The following is a 12,355-nucleotide window of genomic DNA, read 5'->3' as shown; positions in this document are numbered from 1 at the left end:
ACACTGGTCGACTATTCACTGTTAAATCCACCTCCCACCGAAGAAACCATTAAAAGCATCAGGAATCAGATCGTGAGCCATTTACTGCAGAGTCTGTTTCTCCCACTGTGTTTGCCACGCTTTTGGCTCACACAAAGGGCTCCCCATCCTGAATGGGCCCTCCGGGCGCAACTCTAAATGTTAAACAGTAATTGTTTTTGGTTAGTTTCGTTTTAAACAAAGCGCCTGAAAATCGGGGCTTGCAGAACTCCCCAGACAAAAGGCAGCTTGGGTTATCATAAACTGCTCTGGTCTGTGGCAGATAATTTGCATTGCCGCCTCTGGCACATTTTGGCTCTTAAGGAGGTTAAACTCGCCTTGGCTTTCTCTAGAAATAAGGTTGTAATGCTTTGTATGACACTTGTTTTTAAAGTAATTTAAAAAATAAATATGACTATCTCTCCACACAGTTTATGAGTCTCAGAGAATTGTATTAATTGCTTAATTTATATTTCCATCAGGGTCCATCAATTAAGAGGAATCAGTGGTATTATTATCCTTGTAAAACACCACATCAGTCAAAAATGAAGCAGAGTCAGAGGTCTAACTGTTAATCAGGTCACATTTCACTTCCTGTTGACATTTTTATTTCCCTTGCAGAAAATATTTGACGCTAAGTCTCGGATTATGAGCACTATTCACCCAACGCGAACCGCGCAGAGAAGCAGCCCTGCTGGTGCAGCGGGGAAGTGTGCACCGAGTCACCTGCGAGGCACCTCTTTAAGTAGCGCAGGGTGGATCGACAGCTATTCATCTTGATGATGAATGGGAAATCACTCCAAGGTGAAGGTCAGATTTCCATCTGCACCTCAGAAAGCAAGAAACAGGACCAGCAATGGCAGCAGAGGTTGTTCTGTTGTGGCTTCGCTGCAAGCCAAGCAATTTGAAGAGTTTGGCCAAGGAGGCAAAAATGTGATAAATTCAATCAAGTGTTTACTGGCAACAAGGAAAGAGTCGGCTTGGCTGATGACGTGGCAGAAGTGAGTGCAGCTGTGGTCGACAATTTTCTTTAAAACAAGGCATCAAACAGGAAGGACAGTTTTGTAGTTAAGGAAATTGGCTAAGAGATAGGGACGCTTTCAGTTATTCAGAACTAGATATTCTTACGTTTCTTGAGCAACCTTGAGTGGGTCATTTAGTTCTGCTGGGGTAAACTGAGCCTAGGAGACGTGTAAAACGTGCCAGAATGAACGAACTGATGTTGGGCAGCTGTTGCACCCTGAGCAATGCTGGGAAATGCAGACCCCTCTCTCTGCCTCACATGTTTCTTCCTAATCGACTTGTTAATTTGCATCTCCATTACGTCAAAGACACATCCCATGTTAATGTTCTGACTCAATGTTCACTACTACCCAGAACGCTTCTTGTTCGCAGTCTGTAATAAGGATCTATTCATATTTTCTCTTTGTTCGCCGTAGCATCAGTAACTTCCCAGAGAAGTCCACGGTGCTGTTTGTGGAATTTGAGTAATGTGCTTTGCTCTCGAAATAGACTACTTATACTTTGAGAACAACATATGATCTCTTCCAAAAAACATAGACAATGTATCTCGTTTAATCCCTCTCATTCCCATTCCCCCTTTGCTACTGCCTCCTCTATCTTTACGCATTTGACCTCACAGCATCTGGAAATAAAGAGGAGCTCTTCTTGTTGCTCATTTCTGCTTCACCCCTCCCCATGTCAATTCTTTCTCTCAAAAAGTGGTGCAGAACATTGATTAGAGTTGTTTGTTGGCAATGATAGCACTGCACTGAAAAAAAAAATAATTCCTTATTAAAAAATTTTACTTGCACCACCACCTGCAAAGGAGCATCCACTGCTGACACACAGTGAGAGCTCAGCCAAACCCAGTAACTTTCTAAAAGTATGTTTGCATTTCAGCATTTTGTTCATAGTTTTCAAACTCAGAATAATCTAACTACCTCCCCAACTGTCTGAGCTACAGAGACTAGAAAGGGAACAAACTACACATATGTGTCCTTCTTCTCAATCAAACTTTGTAAAAGTTTCAACTGTCATTAGGAAGCTGAAAGGTCTGTAGAGAGCTGTTAAGATCCATTTCAGAGAGAACCAAAACCCTCAATTATTGGGAGTTGGGGTGGAATTAGATCCATGCTGTGGTGCAATGTCCATTCCTACGGAGCATAATACACCTGGCTGAACTATCCTGCTAACAGCTAAATCTGCAGACCTTGCCCCTCTTTCCTGCCCACAAAAGGTGTGTTTGAGTAGTACCAGTTCTCAGATAAGCAGATATTTCACAGAATCACAGAATGTTAGGGATTGGAAGGGACCTCGAAAGATCATCTAGTCCAACCCCCTGCTGAAGTGGGAACACCTAGGTGAGGTTACACAGGAAGGCGTCCAGGCGGGTTTTGAATGTCTCCAGAGAAGGAGACTCCACAATCTGTTCCAGTGTTCTGTTACCCTCACTGAGAAGAAGTTTCTTGTCAAATTTAAGTGGAACCTCTTGTGTTCCAGTTTGAACCCATTACCCCTTGTCCTATCATTGGTTGTCACCAAGAAGAGCCTGGCTCCATCCTCGTGACACCCACCCTTTACATATTTATAAACATTAATGAGGTCTCCCCTCAGTCTCCTCCAAACTAAAGAGACCCAGCTCCCTCAGCCTTTCCTCAAAAGGGAGATGCTCCACTCCCTTAATCATCTTTGTGGCCCTGCGCTGGACTCTCTCCAGCAGTTCCCTGTCCTTCTTGAACTGAGAGGCCCAGAACTGGACACAATATTCCAGATGCGGTCTCACCAGGGCAGAGTAGAGGGGAAGGAGAACCTCTCTCGACCTACTAACCACCCCCCTTCTAATACACCCCAGGATGCCATTGGCCTTCTTGGCCACAAGGGCACAGTGCTGGCTCATGCTCATCCTGCTGTCCACCAGGACCCCCAGGTCCCTTTCCCCTACACTGCTCTCTAATAGGTCATTCCTCAACCTATACTGGAACCTGGGTTGTTCCTGCCCAGATGCAATACTCTGCACTTTCCCTTGTTATATTTCATTAAATTTTTCCCTGCCCAACTCTCCAGCCTGTCCGGATCTCGCTGGATGGCTGCACAGCCTTCTGGCATGTCAGCCACTCCTCCCAGTTTGGTGTCATCAGCAAACTTGCTGATAGTACACTCTATTCCCTCATCCAAGTTGTTGATGAATATATTGAACAATACTGGCCCCAGCACTGACCCTTGAGGCACTCCACTAGATACAGGCCTCCAACCAGACTCTGCCCTATTGACCACAACTCTGGCTTCTTTCCTTCAGCCAGTTCACAGTCCACCTCACTACTCGATCGTCCAGACCACAGTTTCTCAGTTTAGCCGTGAGGATGCTGTGGGAGACTGTGTCAAATGCTTTGCTGAAGTCAAGGTAGATCACATCCACTGCTCTGCCATCATCAATCCACCTTGTTATGTCTTCATAAAAGGCTATGAGGTTGGTCAAACACGACTTCCCCCTGGCGAAGCCATGTTGACCGCCCCTAATGACCCTCTTATCCTTGATATACCTTGAGATGGCACCAAGGATAAGGTGTTCCATCACTTTCCCATCACTTTCCTCTTACATGTTTGCTTTCTGTGCGGTGTGTGGCACCACATTTTCTCTAAAACGACAGTCTCAAAACTCCCTCTTCTTTGGATGGCTCTCTAAATTCCCAGCTTGACAGCACTGCTCAGAGACTACTTTGATTTTGAATAAGGTTGTGGTGTGTTTTGGTTTTGGTTTTGTGGGTTTTTTGTTGTTGTTTTGTTTTGCTTTGGTTTTGTTTTTCAGATTCTGCACTAAATCTTTGTTTCCCTGAATATTTTACATATTTGAAGTACATGTGTGCAAAGAGGAGGAGAAAAGAGCTCTCAATTCTGGCTGAGGGCACATGTGAAAAAGTGTGGCTCCACTGAGGCCAGTGAGAGTGCTGGAAATCACTTTTCAGTGAAACTCAAAAGTTTCCTGAGGTTTCTGGTTGACTTTCAGACCCTCGATGGAGCCAGCAGATAGAGTTCTCTTCTGTTCATTTAGAGCAGGTCCTTTATGAATGTGCCCCAAGTGTCAGCCTTTTGGCACTTCTGTTCTGAGACAAAAAGTAAAACCAGTCCCAATCACCTTGATGTCTATAGTCCACCTCCTGGATATAAAGACAAAGGTGGGCAATTAAGACCTCCAATGTAAATAAATTTTTCAGTCTTCCCCAGACCTGGTCCACTGTTGAGCAACCAGTTGCTCTTCATTTCCCAGCAAGCTCCGGTTGGCTCGCAATGCTGCCGTAGCTCTGTGTGGTCATTTGGCTTATCTGTCTTTGGGGCTCCCTTTGTCTCAACTTAAGTATTCAAAAGCCACCAGCTTGAAATCTCCTCCTGATAAAAGCAAAGCCTTGGGTAAATATTGGCATCTCCCACCATAAACTTCAGTACAAAAAAAAAAAATAAAGCTTTAGCTCTGCAATCTAATTGTGAAAGAGCTTGTTCCTTTCCCTCTGTAATATTGCATAACTGCAGCTGAGTGTGAAGGGAAAACAAGTGCATATGTCTATATTTTCCCTTATGCATTACCTTCAGTGAAAGGACATGGTTTCTATTACATCTCTGGCTGTAACAGATGGAGTAATATGGGGATTTTTTTTTCCTGTGTATGACTATAACTTCTTAAAAGCTGCCTTCCCAAGTTGATCAAGCAAGTCATGAAAAATGGTCTGTTTATAAAAATGATGATTCTGATTGAGTTAAGACACTGTAAGGCAGGCAGTACTGTCCCTAAAGAGAGAAAAAGAAAGGCTTTATGGGGAAATATCTTGTTTTCCTAATAGCTTGGTTTGGAAACAAGTTTATAAAACACATTAAAATTCCCCAGGGGCTTCAGGGCTGCAGTGTTTCTAAACAGTCACATTTACCTTGACCTTACAGTTGTAGGATAAGGAAAGATTGCCTTCTTTTTAGCCCCAGGAATACAATACTTGGCATTTATGTAGCACTTGAAATCTTAATAGCTCTAGAACCACGAACAGAGAATCCCCGCAGCCCAAGTTTGGCATCTCTACCATCCCCTGTATGATGCCCCTTTCCTCTCCTGCCTGAACAGGGATCCTGCCCCGTGGGGCTCTGGCCTGCCTGGGTCAGAAGTTGTCAGCAAGAGTCTAGCAGGATACTGTTGGACACAAGCCAGTTGAACAAAACCCAGCTTGGTTCATGCAGGTTGCAATGAACAACTTTGATTTTCATCATATTCCAAGTACTGTTAAGGGATGCAGAGTGGAGAGGCAGAATTTTCATTCATTTTGCCTTTTTGAGATGCAATGATCACATTTTGTAATCCTGTTGTCTGCTTTTAAACCTTAGGAAGATCTCGGTTCCCACCTCTCACCAGCTTATTAGGGAAAGTACTTGGAAAAAAAAAAACCAACATGGAAAGGAGAGGCAGGGACCAGTAAGTGAACAAGCCAGGGAGACCAGAATCTGTCAGGTTCTAACATAGATCAACTTCTCCTCTGTCTCATGCTGTCCTCACTAATGCCTTGGGATTTTTATTGTATTATGTTGACTCAGTGAATTAGTGGGAAAGTGGCTGAATGTAAGGCTAGCAAGAGAGATTTCTTAGTATCTGTTCTGTAAAGTGACAGTGCTTTATTTCCTTGACTGCAGCATCAAGGCAGAAAGTTCTTTACTGGCTTCACGATCACTCAAGACAAACTGTACAAGTGAAGACTGTATTTTGTTTACCAGAGGTCAGTCAATGTCCATCCAGTGTTCTTATGCTCACCCAGAACATAAAATTCTCATCAAATGGGGTAAAAAGTGGATGTTGATGTGTTCCGGAAGCTCTCATCTCTTTCTCCATCAGACCCATATTAGAGAAACAGCTCACCTTCTCTCTCTGAATGGCAGAGCATGACAGCAATAGGCTGCCTGGTGCATGAAAAAAATACTGCCTCCAAACTGGGAGAGCCCAGTGTCTATTGAGAGGGCTTCAGGAAGCTTAATGGCGTGTTGCCTGATGCCCAAACACTGTAGGTAAAGACCAGCAGAGAGGAATAGAGTCAAAGGAAAGTGTATTTTAGGAGAGTTCACCCTGGGAAGATAAAGTGGGAGATGATGATGATGATGATGATAATAGCCTTCTAGTACTGACAGGAAGCATTTGTCTAACCACACAAGTCCATAGCAATATGGACTGTAAGATATGTCTGTCATTCCAGTCTTGGTGACTAGACCTTGCACCTCATTTTCACTCCTAGGTATGTAATTTTAATTGTATACTTTTAACATTTTGTTTAGATTTATAGCAACTTAGAACACTGGAATCTCAAATAATGATGGGAACCCCTCAGATATTAACTCAATACGGGTATTAACCTTCAATTATAATGCACTGTTTCACCCAACTGAACAATTATGCAGGACTTTTTAAAACAAAGACTACCATTGGCGAAAAAAGCTTTTTTTTAATATTAACTCCATTTTCCAGACGTAAGGCACCATTTTCCAAAAGCAATGAGTATAAAAATAAAAAATTGCCAAGTCATCTTATGGTTTATATAGTACTTAACTGAGAAGAATAGACATCAAGTATAGATTTAAAAACTCAGTAGATCCCTGGGAGCTGCTATGTAATCTTATGAAGACAATTATGATTCAAAGCAAATTTTAAAATCAATGTCTTTATGACTCATCAGCAACACATCCCTCAGAAGAAAAGGCTGACGATGAAGTTAACTGATGGATGCCTCTCCTGTAATGCTGCTCAGGGCAAATAATTTTACAGCACATTCCAGAGCACTGAATGGCCCAGAGAAAGGCCAGAACCCCTTTGTGATCCCCCTGGGAACCAATCCAGGAAAAGGTGGAACTCACCAGTAAAAAATTGCCTTGCTGAATAAATTGTTACATTTTTCTTAGTTGGATCCTCTATATCCACCAAAATGAGGATGTTGCAGCAACCTTCCCAGCTTAAATCAAATGGTAAAAAGAGCTCTGCCGCAGAACTAAAAATGTGCAAGTTCATGCTTCAAGGAATTCCTTTAGGCTAGAGAGCTCTGACAGTCTTCTACAGATCTGCAGAAGTTATAGTCTGACTTTTTCCGTACATAACATGTGCTTGGTAGTCAACTTTTTTGTGATAATTTCTTTCCATAAATGTGTCTTTTAGATCATAACAGTAGTTGTAAACTATCTGATTTGTAACCATTTTTTTCATGAAATAATTTTAGGTTGCCCTTGTGTCATTCTGAAAGGACTGGATGCAAACACTCTGTGGATGGAAAGGTGGATGTCAATAGGATGTGTTCTTAAGCAGAGCACGTGATCTCAAAAAGGTTAAAACCATCCTGAATCCTCTGCATTTAGAGTCAGAAAGTGGAATTACCCTTTTCTGTACATCCGTCAGCGAAAAAAAAAAAACCCACACAACAAATAAAAAGGATCAACAAGGATCTTCCTTCAATGTAAAAGAAGTCTGTTGTTCTGGCTGGATGCTTCTCATGGTAGTGGTGTCTCTTGTTACTAAAGTAATGGTGAGCTAATCTCAGCTAGTGAAGGACTTTCCGGTTAGCAACTCCTGCCAATGAGCAGATGTGGCATAGACTATAACAGAGCATGGCACCATATTGGAGAAAGTCATGAGTCATTGCTCTTTCTGCCACGGATTATGAACAGGGAGCCTGGCCAGCCTGAGGTGGTGTTGGTGGGTCGCTCCCCAGAGATTCAAATTGTGGGCCAGATGCCAGGGTCCCTGTATTTATAGGGCCCAGAACAAATGGTGATGAGATGGCTCATGACATCAGGAGGCCACTGTGGTGGCGATGCATGTGGCCAAAGATGGCTCTTCTGGGAGGTGGAGGTCGTGCGGCCTGAAAGATCCCCTCCTGTAGGAGGAGGGTCAGAGGGGCTGAGAGCCCCTTTCCTGGGGATCGCTCCCCTATGCCATCCTGCTGTGCCTTGGGCACAGGGGCTGCCCTCCGCCCTGCTTCGCGTGCCCTGGGCTCCAGCCCTCTCCTCATACCATGCCTGGGGTTCCCTTCATGAGATGGTGGCAACAGTGGGGGCGGGCGGGGGTCCTCAGTGAGCCCCCATTGACCTGGCTCCCTGCAAGTGGCACAGCCCCCTGTGCTTGACAGCAGCTGCGAGGGGCCACGCACCGAGACATCCCGCCGGTGGGAAAGGGAGGTGCAGCCAGCCGGCATGAAGTCTCCCTGCACTCCATAAAAGAATTGTCGATTGCCAGGTGTCGTGTGGGCCCCTCTTCCTCATCCCCCAGCCCTGCCCCTGGAGTGGGAAGAGATGCCATCTCCTCCGCACAGAGCCCTGAGGGAGAGGGGAGGGGAGGAGAGGGCCCTGTGTCCTTTGGGCTGCTGTGCTAGCATGACATGAGGAGTCTGTCTGTGGGCCATCGAGGTCCCTGGGGCCCAGAGGTGCTGGGGTTTCTTTTCAGTCTGAGGTTCACCCTTGCTCTGTTTTCTAGTTTTAAGGACAAACCTTCTCACTACTTGTAGTTTTTGGTTTTGTTTTTTAATTTAATATAAGGGTGAGACATATATCCTGTGAAAGACCTTAATAGTGTGTGCATTCTTAACAACTTGGCTTGGAAGTTGTTATGAATTTCTAAGTGGATGCAACTACTGCCTCCCATTGCTATGAAAGTATAGATTATGGGTCATAATTGCTGTTCACAAAATTTCCTCTGAAATAGGCATGCACTAATATTTCAGGAATGGCATGGTGCATGCCTGTCTTGCATCATCTTCTGCACTGGGCAGTTAATGAACATCTGGTGATGAGATGGTTTCCCAGGGCATGTGGAGAGAGGCTGACTTACTGTTATGGTTTAACCCCAGGCAGCAACTAAGCCCCATACAGCCACTGACTCACTCCTCCCTGGTGGGATGGGGGAGAGAACCAGGAGAGTAGAAGTGAGAAAACTCGTGGGTTGAGATAAAGACAGTTTAATAGCTAAAGCAAAAGCCAGGCATGCAAGCAAAGCAAAACACGGATTTCATTCACTACTTCCCATGGGCAGGCAGGTGTTCAGCCATCTCCAGGAAAGCTGGGCTCTATCATGCGTAATGTTACTTGGGAAGACACACCATAACTCCAAACTTCTCCCCCTCCTTTCTTCTTCTCCCAAATATGTATACTGAGCATGACATTGTAAGTATTGAATATCCCTTTGGCCAGCTTGGGTCAGCTGTCCTGGCTATGGCCCCTCCCAGCTTCTTGCACACCTGCAGCGTTCTGGCTGAAAAGTCCTTGAGTTGGTATAAACATTACTTGGCAACAACCAAAACATCAGTGTATTATCAACATTCTTCTTCTACTAAGTCCAAAACACAGCACTATAGCAGCTACTAGGAAGAAAATTAACTCTATCCCAGCTGAAACCAGGACACTGATCTTCACAGCCTCCTGGAAAGATTCTCTTGGAGATCTGAGATGAGAACCTACCTGGCCACAGCAGATAAGTCAGCATCTCTGTAGGCTTCTTTACAAATAGGTTAATAATGAGGCAAAGGCTACTGTGAACTGTGCTTCAGAGCCCATGTGTATGCCTCTGAGCACACAGCAGGTTTGGCAGGACCTTAGCAGTCAGCAGGTGATGGGAGCAGCTCTGCCCACCTGCAGAGCTCACCTGGTGTGTCCTCCTGTGGCAACCACCATAACCAGAGGTAACTGCTCTGTTGTGATGACTGATGCTGCCTGAGGATAGGGGTGACTGGGAGGATTTCCTAACAAGTCCATGGTTGGATTTATTTTTACCTACACTAACCTTTATTTCCCTGTATTTCCTTTCTGGCAAACGTGATGGCAATGTGTAAGAGTGTGAGGAGCAAGCTGGGCCTCCAAAAGCAGACTTTGACACACACAGGGGGATCACGAGAACCTTATTTTGCAGTGCAGCCACCTCAGGAACATAGTGCTGCATTTCTTGTTTATTCACAGCATACGTGCTGCTGAGGCCTCATGCTGGTCTCTGCTTTTTCTTAGCTCTTCAGCAGCTCACCAGCCCCCAGCTGGCAATGGCTTAATTGCAATCAGCAGGTGAGAAACACAATGGAATTGGCTCCAGCTCTGGGACACATTCTGGGAAACAAGGAATGCCTGGAAAAAGAAAGGGAGACGCCTTGAACCTGAACTTCTGTGAAAAGCATTACTTGAGAAAGATATCAATGAACAGGACAAATCATATTTGCTTTTACTGGAAGTTATTATGGACCAATTTAGTGTTAAGAGATGGGAATCTTTCAGCACTCACCTCTGGTGGTTTCTCATTGCAGTCTAATACCACTTGATGCCTCTGTAACATGGCTGTTTTTGCAAGGCTGTAAGCATCCTTCTGAAGCTCAAAGGACAGCAGGACTATAAAGAGTGTCTTGCACTTTGGCCAGCAGTTGAAATATGGCCCAGAGTCTTAGTGTCTGAAAGGTAGCCTCTCAGTGTTGGTGATCAGCTGGTGGCCTCAGGTGGTAGGCAGTTTTCCACTTCACTGTGGGTGTTGTTTGGGAACCTGGGACACCAAAGGCAACTTATGGCACAAGTGTATGGTCCGTGTCTCATAGCAGAGACTGCTTTCAGGCGATTTTGTTTGGGCTAAAGATATCTCTACCATCTTGTGAGTCAGAGCCCGAAGCAGAGGAAACCGTGATTAAATCTGCAAGGAGAATTTGTTGCTTTCTCACCCTGAGAAGTAGATCCTTAGAGGTCAAGGTTGAGCCACAAAAGTGGAGAAACTTGCTAGGCAGAAATGTAAGCTTGTCTGTTGACAAATTCAATAGAACTTCTATTTCCATGGCTAGCCATATAGTATCTTGACAGGTGCTCAGTTATCACAGCAGTAGGTATGTTACGGGACACAGAAAGCTATGGATGACAGGTACATGTTTCAGCAGCTCTACATTTTAACAGGGTATTGTGGGTACTGTGAACCGAGGATTCCTCTGAGGTAAATGAGTGGGCCATTTCAAGGCGGTTTCATCAATGAGAATGAAGATTTCTATCCTGCAAAAAAAAGAAGACACCACCTTCTTCCAAAAGAAATCCCACATAACCTCCCATGTAGGGATGGCTGGTATAGCGGGTATGTGATATTAGCATATGTGCTGAGCAGTTCCACATCAGCGGCACTGTGTGCAGCTGCTGAAATGAAAAAGCATTGAGCAGTCTGGGAACGATGGGAGAGACACCTGGATTCTTCTAATGCGAGCGGTATATCTGTGTTTACTTGCAATGTTACGGGATCATCAAGGGCAAATTCTGCTAGATATAGATCAGCTCACGAGCAGAAAAAGCAATTAACATTTTATTATCACCCCGTTCATATGCAATTAAAATAGAGTCGATTCCCCTTCAGATAAAGATGCATTAATAAGTAGAGACCATGATTTGGGTCCCAAAGTAGGCAAAGGTATGCTGAAAGTCGTAAAAGATCACCTGTCAATTTAGTCACTCTGACTGAGATGCTGCAGGAAGAGGTGACTGAGACAAGCAGAACACATGGGAAATGAGAAGCCAAACGGTGAGGTAGGATGCATACAGCTTGTTGTTGTTTCAAACCCCCATTTTAATTGCTGTGGTTTTACAGATTGATGAAACAATACATTTCTTCCAAAGAAACAGCTGTTTGGTGGGGAATTTTAATCACAACCTGGTGATAACCTCCCATGGGAGTTCATCCGAGTTGCCAAATAACGTTTTAACAAAGAGCAAAGATGGTCATGGAATGGTAGCTAGAGAACTGAACAAGTGGAAACAATCGTGCAAATTGAAGCACGACTCTGTCACTTCCACACACTTCCACTTCTGTGAGTTGAAGAAAAGGCTCATGAACACAGATTACTTTGTCACCAGAATACAGCTAATGCCAGTACACACACAATTGCTATTGCTGACCATCAGCTGGTGCAAAATGGCATAGCACAGTCGATGCCAGCTGACTGCACCCCAGCATGGCACGCATTCAGTGGTTTATTGAAGCACGCAGTCTGGATATACTGTTTTGAGGCAGCCTCCACTGCTGACATCGCTGGCAAATGGCTGGAATCAGGCACTTCTTGGATCAAACTAGAAATTGGTCACTTTTAGCCTGAGATTAATTGTCCCAGGAACAGTAAAACCAGTCTTCTGCCTGTCTGGGATAAACAGCGCTAGTGACACTCCCTAAAAAAACAGACAAGCTGTCTGGTGAAAGCTTTTAGAGCCTTTCACAAGCTGGAAAACTGCACATAAGTGATTGCAGGCAGTAGGGTGAGTGCATTATTGCTCTCATTAGTGCATCATCTGCCAATTTATTGCAGCAAGAAGCCAGAAAATGCAAAGCCTTCTC

The sequence above is a fragment of the Caloenas nicobarica genome, chromosome 1 (genome assembly GCF_036013445.1).
Source record: "Caloenas nicobarica isolate bCalNic1 chromosome 1, bCalNic1.hap1, whole genome shotgun sequence".
In the NCBI taxonomy this organism is placed as follows: Eukaryota; Metazoa; Chordata; class Aves; order Columbiformes; family Columbidae; genus Caloenas; species Caloenas nicobarica.
The sequence above is the reverse complement of the archived record's forward strand: the minus strand, read 5'-3'. Positions refer to the sequence as shown.